This window comes from Dipodomys spectabilis, unplaced genomic scaffold (assembly GCF_019054845.1).
Source record: "Dipodomys spectabilis isolate Male_0828 unplaced genomic scaffold, ASM1905484v1 ptg000346l, whole genome shotgun sequence".
Lineage (NCBI taxonomy): Eukaryota > Metazoa > Chordata > Mammalia > Rodentia > Heteromyidae > Dipodomys > Dipodomys spectabilis.
Genome location: NW_024871023.1, coordinates 693,639 through 713,057, shown reverse-complemented (window position 1 = coordinate 713,057; position 19,419 = coordinate 693,639).

Sequence of the window (19,419 nt, the reverse complement as noted above, 5' to 3'; positions counted from 1 at the left end):
AATTCCTAGCAACAACCACAGCCACTCAGATGTCAGCTAAAAATTACTCCATGAATTAATTCCTCGATTTGGCTTACCCTTAGCATTGGAGTCAACAGTGGCCTAGACTTCATGGCCCGAGTTACACAATTATTAGCCAAGGCCCTAGGATTTAATGGAAAGTTACAATATATTTATAGAACTCAGAGTTCAACGCAAGTAGAATGCATGAATAGTATCTTAAAGGAAAGTTTTACTAAATTTAATACTGACTGGCCATGACTGTGCAAGCCTTCTCTGCTTTGATCTCCTTCAAACAAGATACACCCTTTATATGAAAGGATTCAATCCATTCAAAATAATTTATGGTAGACCACTCCCTTTGGTTTCTATATTTGGAGAGGCTATTTTAATCAAAATTTATGACAACAATCTGCAGGCTTTGCAACATGTTCTTTTATGTGCCTCTATTTTGGCAGCTAAGGCCCAGTAGCTTCCTGAATAAAACTCCAACAATTCTTTCTTGCCTGGACAGCTGGTGTGGATATAAACCATCACACTCCTGAATTGTAACACAACCATCAACTGTTACGTTTTCAGAAAAACAGCATTAGATCCATCACTCTCAAGTGACACAGGCAATGGACCAATCTCTAGAGAAGTCTGCAAGATGGACTATTCATGACACTCTGTTGAGGATACGATTTACCAAGTGTTAATTTGTGTTAACTAGTACATTTCTAAGTTTTTTTCATTTTCTGATAAATTTGTGTATTAATTCTGTACAATGGGGGGAGAGAAGCAATGTTTAGGATTGTTTCAGAAGGAATCAAGGATTTGATTAGATATGTAAAACAGTGCGGAATATAATAACAAGCGGGTTCCAGTCATCAGTAGGGCCTTCTAAACAATGTATTCCTATGGCCCAGCCTGCTGTAGTGGATAGGGTGTATGGTGCTGAATGGGGTGTGTCATGCTGCTGAAGGGATTATCAAGAAGGAATTGGACAGTGGAAAGTTTTGGAAGTGAGAGTTGAAAACTATGTCAGTAGACCCATGAAATAGGATAGGGGTACAAAAGATTTATAAGCTGTCTGTTCAGAGCCATGGAAGAGGAGAGAAAGGAGAAAGTCCTGGAAGGAAATAAGTGGTGAGACAGCAGGATGGGAAACCTGAGAAGAAAGGAACTTCAGGGAGAGCAAGAGGGGAAGGTCAGCAACTGGCCACTGGGGCAGAGCAGAGCAGGCCCCTGGAGAATAAAGAGGCCTGAAGAGAAGGAGGAAGTGGTGGAACAGTAAAAGAGAAAGACCTGGAAGAAGGGGCAGGTTGTAGAGAAGGAGAGAGGAAGGAAAAGGTCAAAGCCTTCCATTTTGAACTTTGGAACTTTGGAGAACATAATTTTTGGTTTTGTATTTTGCAGGTCAATTAACAGAGTGCTGGGCTGCCCATTCGTGATCTAAGGTTTGGTGGTCGAAACTGCTGTTGGCTCTTGGTATCCAGCCTTGGACAAGGAAGATGCAGGCCATTTTCTAGTGTAAATAAATTTACTATCATAAATATACCTCAATGGAATGTCTTTTCTTTTATTTGTCATAACTTTACAAGGTCAACAAAGAGCTTGATCTCCAAAGGCCATACATTTTCCAAATTTTATGAGTCATATTAGGTTTGTGAAAACCCAGTGAACAGTGATATCACAATTGAAACGTGATGTCACAATATCATGTCAGAATAATATGATGTCACATTTACTTAGTGATATCTTTCTGGTGATAAGGTGACAATAGGTTTGTGATGTCACAATGGCTTGGGGATATTAACCATAGCATGGTGGATATCAATTGTCATTAACTCTATCTGAATATATACACTCACAAAGGTACTGTGGTGTCTCCAAAGGCAGTTTGATATCACAATGTTTACAAAGTGAAAATGGATTTCTCTTATTACTTGTCATACCTGGAATATTATGAAGTTGAAAACAGATTATGAGCCCACAAGGGGTCCAAGATATCAGAGTAGCATTATGTCACAAAAGTTATCAGGACAGGAGAAGTTTTTGATGACACAGTAGGTTAGTAATATCACTATGTCGGTGTGATGTCTCAAAGGCTTTTAATGTCACAATAGTTATGGTGTCACAATGGATTTCTGATATCAACCCAAATGCTACAATGTAAATAGAATGAAATCACAGAACAGGCACTCACAAAATGTTTGATATGTCATAATGACATTGTGATTTCATAATGCTATGGTGTCATTGTAGTTTTGTGATGTCGTAATGAGTTTAGCCACGATGGGATATCATATTGGTGATGATGTCACAAATGGTTTGTGAGGTTACAATGAAAATATCCAATCTCAGTTGTCATTAGCTCACAATGATGGTATGTGTACACAAAGGGATTGTCATATCACAAAGGCCACGTTCGTTTCCAAAGTGCTAAGAGGCCATAATAAGTTTTGGATGTCATTTTGTGATTGTGATGTCACTAGGACAATGTATGTCATGATAGACAAATGTTATAATGGATTTCTTATATCACATGTCATACCTGAAATATGCAGTCAGAAAGAGATTATGAAGTTACAAAGGGTCCAAGATATCACAATGGCAGGATGTCACAAATGTTATGAGGATAGGACAGGTTTGTGATAACACAGTTGGTTTAGTTATATCTCAATGGCAATATGATGTCACAAAGGTATTGTGATGTCATTTTGGTTATTAGATCCTAATGGGTTTCTGATATAAACCTAACATACCACATGTGAAATAGAATGAAAGCAAATAGGCTGTCTACAATGTCACAGTGACAATGTGATGTTATACTGCTATTGTGTTGTTTTACTTTTGTGATGTCACAATCCTTTGATGGAGACTTCTTCTCTTTTATCCTCCTCGTTTACTCTCATGCTCACTTTCCTAAGTCCACGCTTCTTCACAGAATGCCGATTCTGTGATTTCATTCTATTTCACATGCTGCATTTGGGTTGATATAAGAAACCCATTCTAACCTCAAAACAAATGTGGCATCACAGTCCCTTTGTGAACACAATCCTCATCCTAATGACAATTGAGGTCAGACATGCCACTGGAACATCACAGACTATTTGTTATCTAATCTCCAGTGTGACATCACATTTCTGTTATGACACCATTAGCTCACTCTGACAATTCCTTGGTGATATCACATTGCCATCGAGATATCAATAACTCACTGTGACATCACAAACCTCTCCTGTCCTCATAAATTTTGTGACATACATTCACTGTAATACTTTAGGCCCTTTGTGAACTCATAATTTGTTTTCAGCCTCATAGTATTTCAGATATGACATTTGATACAAGAAAAACATTGGGATAGCAAGACAATGGTGATACCACAATGCCAGATGTGACCATTGTGTCACATTGTGATATCACCAACCCATTGGACCATCATACACCTATTGTGATCTCCTCACCATGATGGAATCATCAAATATTTGTGACACCAATACATTATTAAGACAATATATTGTGAAATTACATTGCCATTGTGATAGCACTGTTCCATTGTGTTTTTATGAACCTAGTATGACTTCATAATGTTTAAGAAAATTCTTTGCCTTTTGGGTTTAAAGCTGTTTGTGAAGACCTATCCTCAATGTGAATTAGTAGCAATTGAAACTGGATATGTTACCATGATAATACAAATTCATGTCACATCACTATCCTATTGTGTCCTCATCACCCCTGTGACATCACAAACATAATGGAAAGTCACATTGCTGTTTTGACATCAAGATCACATTGTTGCATCCCAGACTTATTTGTAAATTTTATGGCCTTTGTGACATCACAGTCTCTTTGTGGACCATATCCTTATTGCAACTGACAAGTGAGGTCAGACATAACATTGTAACATCACAAACAGTTTGCGACTTTGTCACCAGTGTGACAACACATTGTCATTATGACATCATCAGATCATTGTGACATCGCAAATCTGCAATGACATAAAAATATTATGACATCAAATTATTATTGTGACACCATTGACACATTGTGAATTATCTATTCTGTGATTTCAATATATTTCAAATATGGCATGTGGTTTTATATCAGATGTCACATTGTTATTGTATTTATATCCCACTGAGATATCCCAAACCTGTCCTGCCACAAATTTTATGATATGATGCATTCTGATGTCTTAGGTCCCTTCTGAGCTCATAATCTGTTTTCAACCATATAATATTTCAGATGAAGCATGAGATATCAAAAATGCCCTGTGACATCATGACCACTGTGATATCACACTTCCAGACATTATGAAAATTTTCACTCATGTGACATCACAAACCTGTTAGGACTTCATCGCATCTGTGACAATACATGCATTTGGAGCCATCACACTCCCTTTGTGAACTCATCTACTCCTTGTGAATAAATGATATTTGAGATCTGGCATGCAACTGTGACATCACCAATCTATTATCACACCACAACATTATGATGATCTCAGCACCAGTGTAGTATCACCAACTAATTTTGACATCAAAAAAATATTAGGATATGATATTTTGACATTATGTTACCCTTGTAATAACACTGTTACTTTTTGTTTTCATAAACTTATTACAACCTCATAACATTTCAGATAATTCATGTACTGGGGAGTCAAGTTCCTTTTGTGAACTTGTATCCTCAAAGTGAAATACAAGCAATTGAAATTGGACATATAGCTGTGATATTGCAAACTCCTGTAACATCATAAATCCATTATGACTTCAGTACCTCTGTGAAATCACAAACCCATTGTGATATTGTATTTCCATTGAGACGTCATGATCACATTTGACATACAAAACCTACTATATACTCAGCAACTTTGTAACATCTCATGGCCTTTGTAACATTAAAGTCACTTTGTGTGCCGATATTCTTTGTGAACTGACAATTGAGATTAGACATGTCATTGAATATCACAAAGTTTTTGTGACAATTTCATCAGTGTGATATCACATTGTTGTTATAACATTAGCTAATTGTGACATCACAAAACTACAATGACAACATACCCTTATGGCATAGCATTCTAATTGTGACATCATTGATGCATTGTGAGTGCATATTATGTGATTTTATTCTGTTTAAAAAGTGGCAAGTGTTTTGATATCAGAAAAAAATGTGTGCTCCTAACCATTGTAACATCAAAAACCCTTTGGGACATCAGCAACAGTGTGACATCACATTGTTTTTATAAATTCACAGTTCACTCTGACATCAGAAAATGACAATAACATCGTAGCATTATGATATCACATTGTCATTGTGCCATCATAGACACATTGCGAATTTTCTTATGGGATTGCATTCTATTTCAAATGTGGTTTCAGAAACAAATTATGACTTCATATGATCATTGTTACATTACTTCACATTGCTACCACACTGTAACATATAAACCTATCCTGTACTCATAACGTTTGTGACATGCTGCTTTTGTGATATCTAAGGTCCTGTGTGAGCTCAGAATCTCTTTTCAACATCATAATTTTTCAGGTATGACATAAGATATCTGGTGCAAAATCTGGACCATGGCAACCTCAGACTGGCAGATGTCATGACCATTATGTCACATGGTAACATCACAAACCTGTTAGGAATACAGAAATTTATGACAACACATGCCTTTGAAGACATCATAATCCCATTATGAACTCATAACTCATTCTGAGTTAATGATAATTGACATCTAGCATGCCAATGTGACATCAGAAATCTATTGTAGCTTCATCACCATTATGGCATCACCAACAAATTGTGGCATCACAACGTTATTATGACATGATACTTTGGTATCACATTATGATTTCACTGTGCCACTGTGTTTTCAGAAACCTAGAAAAATTCATAGCTTATGGGACTTGAAGCTCCTTCTGTGAAAGTGTAAACTCACTATGAATGAGTATTAATTGAAATTGGACATGTGATTGTGATAATACATAATTGTTGTGACATCAGAAACTCATTGTGATCTCATCACCACTGTGACATCAAAAATCCATTGTGTTATAACATTGCCATTGAGACATCATGATCACATCATGACATTCCAAAGCTATTGTGACCTCATAAGACTTTTGAAAAAACACATGGCCCTTTTGACATCACAGTCCCTTTGTGTACCCATATCCTCATTGCGAACTAATGACAATTGAGATTAGATACGCCATTCAATATCACAAAGTCTCTGTGACATCAACAATAATGTGACATCACAATGTCATGTCATTTTGACATCATAGAGAAATTGTTAATATATGTATTCCGTCATTTCATTCTATTACAAATGTGGTATGTGTCCTCACAACCATTGTGATATCACAATGCGTTTGTGACCCAATATTGCCATTGTAATATCACTAACACACAGACATCCTATCCTTAGTTCATAATGAGGATATTGGTACACAAAGGGACTGTGATGTCACAGAGGTCATGTGTTTTCTCAAAGGTGCTAAGAGATCATAATCAGTTTGGGATTAATATGATCGTGATGTCACAATGGTTTTGTGATGTCACAGTTGTGACAAGGTCAAAACTGCTTAGTGATGTCACGAGTTTGTAATATCACAATTATATATCCAGTGTGAATTGTTACCAGATCACAACGAGTAGACAAATTCACAGAAGGAGTTTGAAGTCCCAAAGACCATGAATTCTCTCAAATGATTTCTGCTCATATTAGGTTTGTGAAAACACAACGGGACAATGATATCATAATACCAATGTAATGTCACAATATCATGTCTTAATAATATTTTGATGTCACATTTAGTTGTTAATACCATACTGCTGATGTGGTCACATTAAGTTCATAATATCGTAATGGATTGGAAGTATCACAATGACATTTTAGATTTCAATTTTCATTAATCCATTATGAGTAGATGAGTTCACCAAGAGACTGTGTTGTCTCTGAAGGCATGAGTTATAACAAACATTATGATTCTTAATAGGTTTCTGATGCAACAATGTGAAAATATGGTCATTGTATTTGACAAGGTGATGTTACAGTGGTCATGATATCACAGTGCATTTCTTATGTCAGATATTTTATGTGAAATATGATGGGGTACAACACAGATTATGAGCTCACATAGGGCCTAATATAACACAATGGCAGCATACCACAGAAGTTATGAGGACAGTACAGGTTTGAGATAGCATAGTGGGTTTATGATATCAAAATGGCAATGTGATGATGTCACAATTGTTATGATGTTGCAATGAGTTTCTAATATCAATCTACATGCTATATTTGAAATAGTGAAATCACAGAATAGGCATTCAGAAAGTGTCTTCATAATTACATAATTACAATGTGATTTCATAATGCTATGATGCCATTGCTGATTTGTGATGTCACGATGCACTGATGGTGCCATAAAGATTATGGGATATCGCACTTTGGGTTATGTCGAAAAGGGTTTGTGATGTTACAATTGCATATCTGATGTGCAGTGTCATTTGGTTACAATAAGGATATGGGTAGGAGCTGAGTGCTATTGGTTTACACCTGTAATCCTAGCTACTCAAGAGGCTGAGATATGGGGATTGCATCTCAAAGCCAGCCCGGGCAGCAAAGTCGTAGAGACTCATATCTCCAATAAGCCACCAGAAAAGTGGAATTGGTGCTGTGGCTCAAGTGGTAGAACATTCACTTTGAGCTGAAGAGCTCAGGGAAAATGCCCAGGCCCAGATTTCAAACCATATGACTCCCTCCCCCCTAAAAAAGAGGATATGGGTAAACAAAATTTCTGTGATGTCAGAAAGGCCATGTGTATTTTCAAAGGTGCTAATATGTCATAGCAGGTTTGGGATTGCACAATGTGATGGTGATAGCACAGTGGGTTTGTGATGTCACAATGGTGATGAGGCCACATTGGGTTTGTAATGTCAGTACAAGTTACAATATCACAATAACATGTCCAATTTCTATTGCTACTAATTTACAATGAGGATACAAGTTCACAGAAAGAGCTTGAAATCCCAAAGATTCTAAAATATTATGAGGTAATGCCACATTTGTGAAAACACAATGGGACAGTGATATCACAATGGCCATGTGATGCCACCATATCATGTCATATAATTTTCTCTAAAATTTTTATTGTTATTAAAAGAAATTTCACAAATTTCATAGAATTGTGAGATAGTAGTAGTTAAATTTCCAAGGACATTCTAACCATGAAGCAAATTGTGGTTGTCATAGTCCATAGTTTTGGAATTATACCTGCTTTGACAATACAGCTAATTCTTCCATAACAAGTGATATGTACGTTTCTTTCCTTTTGCTTAGTGTAAACTTTTCCCTCTATCACCCTCATCCCCACCCTCCCATCGCTGCCCTTGAGTTGCTTAGTTCATTTTCATTAATGTCCAATGCAGCTGATAGATCCCTCTGGTGTGTTTTCCTCTGTCTATCTCTGATTCTGTGTGCTCCTCTTAGTTTCCCTCAGATGTGTTCATATATATCATATATGTGGTCAGTAGCTTTGGGTCATTTTGTAATGATACAACAGGAGTGGAAGTTCTTTTTCTCTCGAGTCCTGTTTACTTTGTTGTATCTCCTTACATGTTGTATTTAACATCCACATATCAGGGAGATCATTTGCCATTTATCTCTTTTGACTTACCTCACTCACAATTATTTTTCTAGTTCCATCCATATCCCTACAAATGCCATTATTTTGTCCTTCCTAATGGCTGCATAATATTCCATTGTATGTTGATACCACAATTTTTGGAACCATTCATCCAATAGGACCATCCAGTAGGATATCTGGGTTGTTTGCATATCATGACTATTGTGAGCAGTGCTTCAATAAACATGGAGGTGCATGAGTCCTGTTGTTCAGCATAGATGCCTAGGAGTGATATGGCTGGGTCATTGGGGAGGTCTATATTTAGTGTTCTTAGGTACCTCCAGACTGCTTTCCAAAGTGGTTGTATTAGTATCCATTCCCAGCAGCAATACATTAGACTTCCTCTTTCTCTGCATTTGTCATTGGCTCACTCCAGCCTTTGTCTTTGTCTGACTTTAGGATGCAAACCTTTCTGAATGGGATATCTCAGGGCTGTTTTTATTTGCATTTCCTTTACAGCCACAGATGATGAACATTTCCTCATGTGCTTCTTTGTCATTTTTATCTCTTCTGAGGAGTCTTTTTAGTTCCTTTGACCATTTCGTAATTGGTGTATTTGTTTTGGGAGGGATTAATATATATACTGGATATAGGCCTTTGATATATTGCTGGTAAACATTTTTTCCAATTAGTTGGCTGTCTTTCTAGTTTGGTTGCTATGTCTTTAGCTGTGCAGAAACTTTTTGTTATAAAGTAGTTCCATTTGTTGTGTTTCTCTCCAATTTGTTGTGACCCTGGGACTCTGCTCAGGATGTTCCAGCCTATGCCTATAAATTCAATGTCTCTCCTAGTCTGTCTTCAGTAGATTCAGATTTTCAGATTTGATGTTATGGTCTTTTATCCATTTTGAGTTGTCAAATATCAGCTGACTGTAAGCATGTGGTTTTATTTCTGGATCTACTACTCTATTCTATTTTATGTTTTTTTTCTTTTATGCCAATACCTGTATGTCTTTGTCTTTGTTATTATGGCTCTATAGTAGAATTTAAAGTCCAGCATAGAGATCTCTCCTTTTTTTGCCTAGAATTGTTTTGGCTATTCTAGGTCTTTTGTTAATCCATATGAATTTTTAGACTATTTTCTGTATTTCAGTAAAGAATGTCATTGGAATTTCAATGAAAATTGCATTGAATTTGTATATCGATTTTGGCAGTATGGCCATTTTCACTTTATTGTCTGCCTATCCAAGAACATGGAAGACCTTTCCATTTCCTGGTGTCCTCTATGATGTCTTTCTTTGTTTCTTTCTTCCTTTTCTTTAAATAGATCCTTTCCATCTTTGGTTAGGTAACTTCCTAAATGTTTTATTTTATGAGGTTATTGTGCATGGAGTTCTTTCTTTGATTTTATTTTCTGCTTGTTTGTTGTTGGTATACATACAGACAAATGATTCTTGTGGGTTAATTTTGTGTCCTGCTACTTTGCCAAAGTGGTTTATAAACTCAGTTTGGGGGTGGAGCTTTTTGACTCTTTGAGGTATATCATGTCATCTGCCAAAAGGGATAATTTAGCTTCTTTCTTCCTTTTGCAGATCCCTTTATAGCTCTTATATAGCTCTTGCTAAAGATTCCAGGACTATATTTAAGAGGAGTGGTTACAGTGGGCATTTGCCTTGTTCTTAAAGGGAGGAGAATTTGTTGTAGTTTCTCCTTTTAGGAGAATTTGTTGTTGTTTCTCCCCATGAAGTATAACATTGACTATTGCTCTCTCATATATGGCTTATATAGTTTTAAGGAATGTTTCTCTACTCCTATTTTCTTCAGAGCCTTTAACATGAATGAATTTGAATTTTATCAAAAGCCTTTTCCACATCAATGGAGATAATCATATGATTCTGTTTTTTGTCTGTTGTAGAGCTTGAACTGTGGACCTAGATTTGTCCCTCAGATCTTCAGCTCAAGGATAGTACTCTACCACTTGAGGCACATTTTTACATGTGGGCTTTTCTGCTTATGTGGTGCTGAGGAATTGAACCAGAGCCTCATGCATGCAAGGCAAGCACATTACTACTGAGCCATCTTCCCAGCCCATTCCTGACTATAATTAGGTGCTGGTGCCCTGAGCTGTTCAATACCCAGTCTGGGATACACAGGTTAGGTTCTGGTATTGGGCTCCCTGCACAGATCTTTTGCTGTCATGGATGTGGTTACTGAGGGCTTCTGTGCCTTGCTTTCTAATCTTTTCTGAACCCTGCATTCAGCCTCTGACTTCAATCAGGAGAGGTGGTTTATTCAGCTCAGTCACCCCATCCCCATGCCTGGTCCTGTTTTTGTGTCCCCATCCTGGGACACACTGTTTGGGCTCAGGTGGTACCTGTACTGCTGGGTTTCCCATCCGGGACATGCAGTTTGAATTTCTTCTTCTGGCTCTTCTGGCCCGTTGGTGCTCTTCGCACCTTGAGCGTTTATGCTCCCTTCCTGGGGTGCTTTTTTTCAAGCCTGGTGGGCTTGGTGTGCTCCACAGGCTGATGGGGTGCTGGGACAGTTCCCAGATTTAGTGGAATCTGTAGTCCAGGTGGTAGGGGGAAGAGTCTGTGTCAAGCTCTGAAGGATACCGCCAGCACTGATCTATCTTGGAGTGGGGTGAAGCTGTCTCTGGTGGGGTACTTATCTAAAAGTGGTTGAGAGCTGTTGAGTGGTGCTGCCACAGATCATTGTCTGTGCACTGTAGATCTCTGGTTGCTACCAGGGTTAGCATTCTATTGAGATGATTGTGGGCTGGGCTGGGTGATGATGGTGGCTCTAGGCCTGTGTTTTACACCATCTCTGATTCTGTTTATGCGGTCTTGGTAAGCATCATGGGCATTTTTGCTTTGGCTACCTATGGGCCACTCTGGTTCTGGGGGGTCAAGGGGCTTTGGTGGGATGGCATTGAACCACTTTTCCAGTGAGAGTTTCAACAGAGTCATTCTGCATGTTCTGAACTCCGATGTTTCTGTCTCTATTTGCAATGTCCATGTCAGCACAAGCACCTGGGAGTCTCCTGCACTGGCCTTCTGTGGACAGACCCCTTTAGTTCCGGGCTTCCCCACACAGTCGTGAGGCCTGGGGGATTTCGTGGGTTCTGCAAGGTTGCTCCACCAATGAGGGGTTACTGAAGGGTCTTTTTGGAGGTTCCAAGCTCTGAGGTTTCTCTTTTAACAATCACTGTGTCTGGCACCGGCACTTTGGGTATCTTCTTCATGGCCATTCTGCCGATGGCCTACTGTGGTTCTGGGGATTCTGGGCTAGGCTCTGGATTGTCACAGAGTTCCAAGGACAGCAACGGTTGGGGAAGGATCTTCGTGCTTTTCCCATACTAATTTTTTCCCTTTACTTTTTATTGTACCTCATTTTATCTGAGTGGTCACTTTTTCACTCTCATGGATCTTCTGGGGAAATTGAGCTTTGGAACTCTCTCTTTTTGCTTGGAGAGAGCTGTGGTATTTCCCTACTGTTTCATAACCATCTTGGTCCCCCCTTCCATAATAATGTTTGATGTCAAAATTAGTTGGTTAAACCATAGTGTTAATAAGCTCACGATAGATTTGTAATATCACTATGGGTTGATGATGTCACAATGACATGGCAGGTCTCAATTGTCATTAACACACAATGATTATAGTTCTCTAAAGGATTGTGATGTCTCCAAAGGTAGGTGTTGTCACAATAGGTAACAGGCTTGTGATGTCACTATGTAACACAATGGTCAATGACATCTAGCTGTGTGATATCACAGTGGTCATGTTGTCAGAGAGGATATCTGATACCATACATTCCTGAAATATTATTATGTGAAAAACAGATTATGAACTCTCCTAGGGTCTAAGATATCAAAATGGCAACATGTCAAAGAAGTTATGAGGACAGGCAATGTGATATAAAAAAGGGATTGTCATGTCACAATAGTTATGAAGTCAAAATGGGTTTCTGATACCAACCACATGCCACATTTGAAATAAAATGAAATCACAACATAGGCATTCACAATGTGTCTACAGTGAATGTCACAATGGCTATGATATGACATCATAATATTTGATGTCACTGTAGTTTGTTGATATCACAATAAGCTGATGGTGTCATAACCACAATGTGATTTCACATTTCTGGTGTCATAAATGGTTTGTGATATTACAATGGCATATCTGTCACAGTAATCATTTGTTCACAATGAAATTATGGATAAAAAATGGGACTGTGATATCACAAAAATGATGTGTTTTTCAAGGGTGCTAAGAGGCCATAATAGGTTTGAGATGTCACAATGTGATTGTCATGTCACAATGGCAATGTGATATCATAATAGGATTGTGCTGTCACAGATGTGGTATGATTTCACAGTTAGTAATATCACAATTACATATCCTATTTCAATTGTTTCTAGTTAGAATTAAGTATATGGATTAACAGAAGGAGTTTGAAGTCACAAAGACCATGATTTTGAAAAATGTAATGAAGTCATATTACTTTTTTGAAAACACAATGGAACAATTATATACCAAACACGATATGCTGTCACACTGGTTACTACATCATAAGGGTTTCTGCTATCAATGCATAGTCCACATTTGAAATAGAGTGAAATCAGAGAATAGGCATTCACAATCTTCCTCTTATATCACGAAAAAGACAATGTGAAGTAACAATACTATGGTGACATTGTAGGTTGCTGATGTCACAATGAGCTGATGGTGTCATAATGACAATGTGATATTATGCTGGTGATGATCTCAGAAGGGCTTTATGATGATACAATGGCATGTTTGATCTCAATTGTCATAGAACATAATGACAGGTACACAATGATGGGTACACAAAGGGACTGTGATGTCACAAAGGCCATGTGTTTTTTTCAATGGTTGTAAGAGGTCATAATAGGTTTGTGATGTCACGATGTGATTGTGGCTCACAACAGCAATGTGATGTTATGATGCGTGAGTGATGTCATAATGGCGATAAGATCACCATTGGTTGGTGATGTCATAATGAGTTTGTAATATCACAACATGTTCAATTTCAATTGGTACTTGTTATCAATGAGGATACTGTAATAATCACCTGGGACCCAATGATGTGTGGGACTTAATCATCATCATGCCCCTATGGCCTGGCCTATGGGAGAGGGTGGGTCATGCTTCTGAAGGGGTTGAGTTGTCATGTACCACATGGAGATATATCAAGAAGGGATTGAACATTGTGCAGTTTGAGAAGTAACAATTGAAAACTGTTAGACAAGAGATATGTTGGAGTGCTGGAGGTCTACAGCCCTTGTATAGACTGTGTTCATATCAAAGGAAGGGGAGAGAAAGAGGAAAAAGACCTGAAGGAAGGAAGTGGTGAGACAGTAGGAGGGGAAGACCTGAGAAGAGAGGAAGTTGAGTGAGTGCAGGAGGGTAAGGATGGCATCTCTCCAATGGGGCAGTGCAGCACAGTCCTGTGGAAAGTAGAGAGGACTGAAAAGAAGAAGGAACTGGTAGAAGGTGAATAGGGAAAGAGCTGGAAGGAAGTACAAGTCTGTAGAGGAGTAAGGAAGGGAAAAGAAAAAAGCCTTCATTTTTGAAGTTTTGAGCTTTGGAGATCATAATTTGGGTATTGGTGTTTTGCAGATGAATTAACAAAGGGCATTGCTGCCAATTGGATTTCTGAGGTTTGGTGTTTCATTCTGCTCTTGGCCTGATTAAACAATATAGGACAAGATGAACACAGGCCCTTTTCTAGTGTAAATAATTTTGTTTATTATCTTAATCGTACCTTGATGGATTATTTCATGCTTTACAGGACTAAAATTTTGGAGGCCCCATTGAGATAATCCTTATGGATGGAAGTGGGCCTGGGCATCTGGGAAAACATCCTTGTTTGTGAGTGTCTCATCCCTCAGCGGTGGACCAACAGGGATAAGAGTCATTTCAGGGCTTGGAAGGTAGCTCAGTGGTAGAGGGCTTGCCTTGTATGCATGAGACCCTGGGTTCTAATCCTCAAAACCACATAAGCAGAAAAAGCTAGAAGTGGCACTGTGGCTCAAGTGGTAGAACACTAGCCTTGAGGTGAAGACCTGAGGGACAAGGCCCAGGCCTAGAGTTCATGCCCCATGACCTGCCAAAAAAAGGGGTCATTTCAGAACCATGAATGGGTGAGTCTTGGCAAGCTAGCCAGCCTGATTTTGGAACCTCTTGTGGAACTCATCTGTGGCATCCTCAAGAGGCCATTTGGACCTCCTGTGGAGGACATCTTTGGTAATCTCAAGAGGCCATCCTTGAGAGCCCATCTGGAGCCTTCTTGGAGTTCATCTGGGGCTTCCTTTAGAAGCCATCTGTGACCTAATCTGGAGATCATCTTAGCCCTCCTCGAGGTCCTCATCTAGGTCTTCCTTTAGTTATATGGGGTTTTCTTGGTAGGGCATCTGGGGCTGACTCCAGTGGAAATGTGGGGCTTCTTTGAGAGTCTATCTGGGACCTCTTCTATAGTCTACATGGGAATTCCTACGGAGATCATCTGAGGTCCCTAAAAAAGCCATTTGGGACTTCCTCCACCGGTCATCTGGGCATTTAAGTGAGAAGCCATCTGGGACCTCTTCCAGGGGTCATGTTAGGCATTCTAAACAGGCCATCACAGATGTCCTCAGTTCATCAATTGGAACCTCATTATGAGGCCATCTGGGCCCTCCTCCCGTGGTCAACTGGGGACTTCAAGAAGTCTTGTGGAGGTTCTTTTTAAGCCATCTAAGATCTCCTTGAATGGTCATCTTTGGCCTCCTTGGAAGTCCATGTGGGATCTTCACCACAGGTCATTTAGGACCGCCTAAGTAGCCCTTATGGGAAGTCCTCCAGAGGTCATCTCAAACCCACTCAATAGGGCATCTTTGAGAGATATGGGACATGTCAGTTTAGGATTTATGGTTATTTGCATGTGCTGATAGTTCTGTCTCCTGTGTACACCTGTGCTTACTCCTTTTTTCCCAGGATGGGAATACAATATCCTAAAGTTCCTGTAACTGAAAAATCTTCACTCTGGTGTTACAGGATCCCCCAAAAGAAGACACTTACTCCTAAGCTGTGCCATCAGCACCTCTGATGTTCATTCCCTCCATACCAGAATTAGTTCCTTGTACCAACCTGAGGTGGTACATGACAGGCACATTGGGGAGATGGCGGGCAAACCACCTTTCTAATGGTTGTTCCCTTTACAATTAGTGACCTGCATAAGGGGAAACAGCAAATCCATCCTTTTCTGAAAAACCCCAGGGGCTTATCTCCTTATTAGAGACAGAAGTTTGAACACATGAGCCCACCTGGGTTAATTGCCAGCAACTTTTACAGGTGCTTTCCACCTGGGAGGAAGGGAGTGAATCTGGCACAGTGGCTTCAAGGTGGTCCTTGGACCAGATGATTCCCTCACTGAATACCCATTCCGATTGGAGCAAGTCTTTCCCCAGACTCAACCAACCTGAGACTACAACAGCAATCAAGGTAAGGATGTGCTTACCAATTACTGTAAGTCTCTGTTAGCAGGGTAAGGGCAGAGGCTAGGAAGCCAACTAATTTTATTAAGCTGAATGAGACTATAGCTCCCCAGTGAATCCTCTAATGCTTTTCTCAAAAGCCTCCAAAAGGCCCATAGGAACTATATGCTTATAGATGCTGAGGCCCTGGATAATCGAAGAGCCCTAAATATGGCCTTCGGCCCAGATATTAGAAAAAAATCTTCACAATTTAGAAAGATTTGAGAAAAGATGTTATCTGAGTTGGTAGCAGTTGCCCACCAGGTGTTTGATAACAGATATAAAGTGGAAGAAAAACAGTCTAAGAAGGGGGTTCGAGATTAAGTAGCAGCACCAGGACAGGGATCAAGACATTCATATTGAAGTCAGTATAATTCATTTGCAAATATCAATAGGGAACCTCTAGGACTAGATCAGTGTGCTTATTGGAAGCAACGAGACAAGGGAAAAAGTAATTTCCAATTAGCAGAACGATTAAAAATGACATGTTAAGTAAGCTGGTTGCCACTGGGAAACTGTGATTATATCTCCTGAGAGCAATGCAAACGATCTTGGGGCTCTGAGATCCAACTGTGTTCAACTTAAAAATTAGACCTCTGAACTTTAAAAGAGATGTGGCCATGAAAAATATCACAAACTTCTGTTTGGAAACACAGGCTTATAAATACTCTAAATCTCAAATACATGCCATTCAAAGCCCACAAATAGGTTAAAAGTACACTAAACAGCACAGTGGAGAAAAGTAAGAAAGAATTACCGTATGTGAAGAAATGATTTGAAGACGTAAATCACGATATTGTGAGAATCAAAAATAAGAACAAAAATCCACAAAATGAACCTGAGAAAAACACAGAATCAAATGAAATCCAAGTACATCAGCCTTGGTAAGCCTGAAGCAAAGGTCAAGCCCACAGGTGAGAGGCTGAAGAAGGACAAGGACACCAATGCTTCCATTCTTGCTGACTACAAGCAAGCCAAGGAGAAGATCCTGACACTGCAAATGAAATCAAGGCCCAGTAAAAGGAGCTGGTCATGATACAAGACAGCATTAAGCTGTTACCTTTGAAGGTTGTGAGGAAAAATTCAGAGCAACAGAGAAAGAACTGAAAGGCCAGTTAGAAGAACAGACACAAAATTCCTGTGTCATTGAAAAAAAGCCAAGAAAAGTGAGCAGAATAACAAAAGGGTCAAGAAACAGATTGTTACTCTTCAGAAAGAGTTAAGGACACACATATTTTGATTGGGAATACCTGGGAACAAAGAGCATTAGACAGAAAAAAACAGTAGAGTTAAACAGTTAAAAGATATCATAAAAATACACGGAAGTGTAAAATAAGAAAGAGGATCTACTAGAAGAAAAGGTCAAAGACAATGACAAGATCCTCACCCTAAATGTAAAGTAGAGGCAGCATGTCCCAATGTAACAGGTGGAGGTGTGGAAAAAACCCTCTCAATAGCACCACTGAGAACTGAAAGGAGGAGATGAAGAGCAAGCAAAGATGCTACTGAAAGGAGCAGCAGTTAGACAGTCAAAGGAACTTTACTGTGAACCTGGCAGAACACTTGCAAGGTAAGGAGGAATTTGAAAATGAGATTGGAATCATAAAAGCAAGCTTTAATGAATGAAAAGGAGGAGGATAAATGGAAGAAGTCTCCAACCTCCAGACTGAGGTTCAGATAATAAAAAAGGAGTTAAAGTAACTAGAGAACTCTGAGGTTCAGGGAAACAACTGAGCTGATCTGGTAGCTAAGGAGACCACTCTAAAATCAGTGGTGTCTCTAGAGCTACTACTCGTTTAAGATTAAAGGATGAAGCAAAAACACTGGTAACAAGTATGTAAATGTGGATACTGAACCTGTGAAAAGAGTTACATGCTCAACTTTCTGGCTGTCTGTATCTGTTATTTGACACCCTGGTAAATTGCCACCAGCCACTGCCAAAACTATCTTGAAAACCAATGTGGCCTCAGCCTGACAAACTTGTATATAGAAAGTTGCCAACAGGTAAATTCTGGAAATCTCCAACATGTCGTTCTCAGAAGAATCTTGAAATCGCAATATGATCATGAGTCACAACAGCAATCTGATGTCACAATGCTGATGAGGTCCCAATGGATTTGGGATGTCACAATGAACTTGTAATATCACAATGATATGTTCAACTTCGGTTGCTATTAGTTCACAATGAGTTTTCATGTTCAAGGAAGGAGCTTGATTTCTGAAAGCCCATGCATTTTCTAAAATGTTTAGAGGTCATGATGAACTGTGGAGATCAGTTCTGGCCAGCAGCGTATTGGCCACATGGTTGATTGTAGGGTCTGGCATCTTGCTTTCAGGCTGGGGGAAGAAAACCCCCTGCCCATCACCTGCCTATCAGGTAATGTCCATTCCCATATCCATGGAGACAGGTGTGAGTATTTGGCTTCTAGGTTACTGAATTTGCCTGGACTAGGAATTTCCTGATGATCTGACCCCTGCACAGACCTACTTAGGTCTGAACCAGTCTAGAAATCATTATGCCATGCCATTTGTCTCCCTGACCATGTCCTGTGTCTTGTCTCCTGCCTCAGATTCGGTCATCATGGCAGCCCAGTTCAGCTGCCCATACACTGTTGGTATGGTGTTTGTTTTTTTCTTTTCTCTTTAGCATGTTTCCTAGCTGTGTTATGTTTATTTGCTTGCTGTAGGTCTTTGTAACAATTGGCTACTTGCAGCCTGTAAACTGTATCATAAATACTACAATATGCTATATTTCAAAATGAGGCTCCAGGGATGATTGCCTTTACAACAATTAAAGTGTTCTGAAAACACTATGGGCCAGTAATATCACAATGAAAATGTGATCAAAATATCATGTCATAATAATATTTTGAAGTCACCATTAGATGTTGGGACCTACTGTGATGAGATCACTGTAGGTTTGAGATGTCACAAAGGGGTATGGAGAGCAAAATGGTATGCAGGATCACAATTTTTATTAACTCATAATGAATATATGAGCTCACACAGGGACTGTGATGTCTCCAAAGTATGTATTTCACTGATTTCACTATGTGACAGAATGGTCATGACATCCAGCAGTGTGATGTCAGAGTGGTCTTTATATCACAGAAGATGTATAACATGTCATATCTGAAATATTATGTTTGAAAACAAATTCTTAGCTCATAAAGGGCCTAAAGTATCACATGGCATCATATCAAAAATGTTTGTGGAGAAAACAGGTTTGTGATGGTACAATTGGATACTGATATCATTA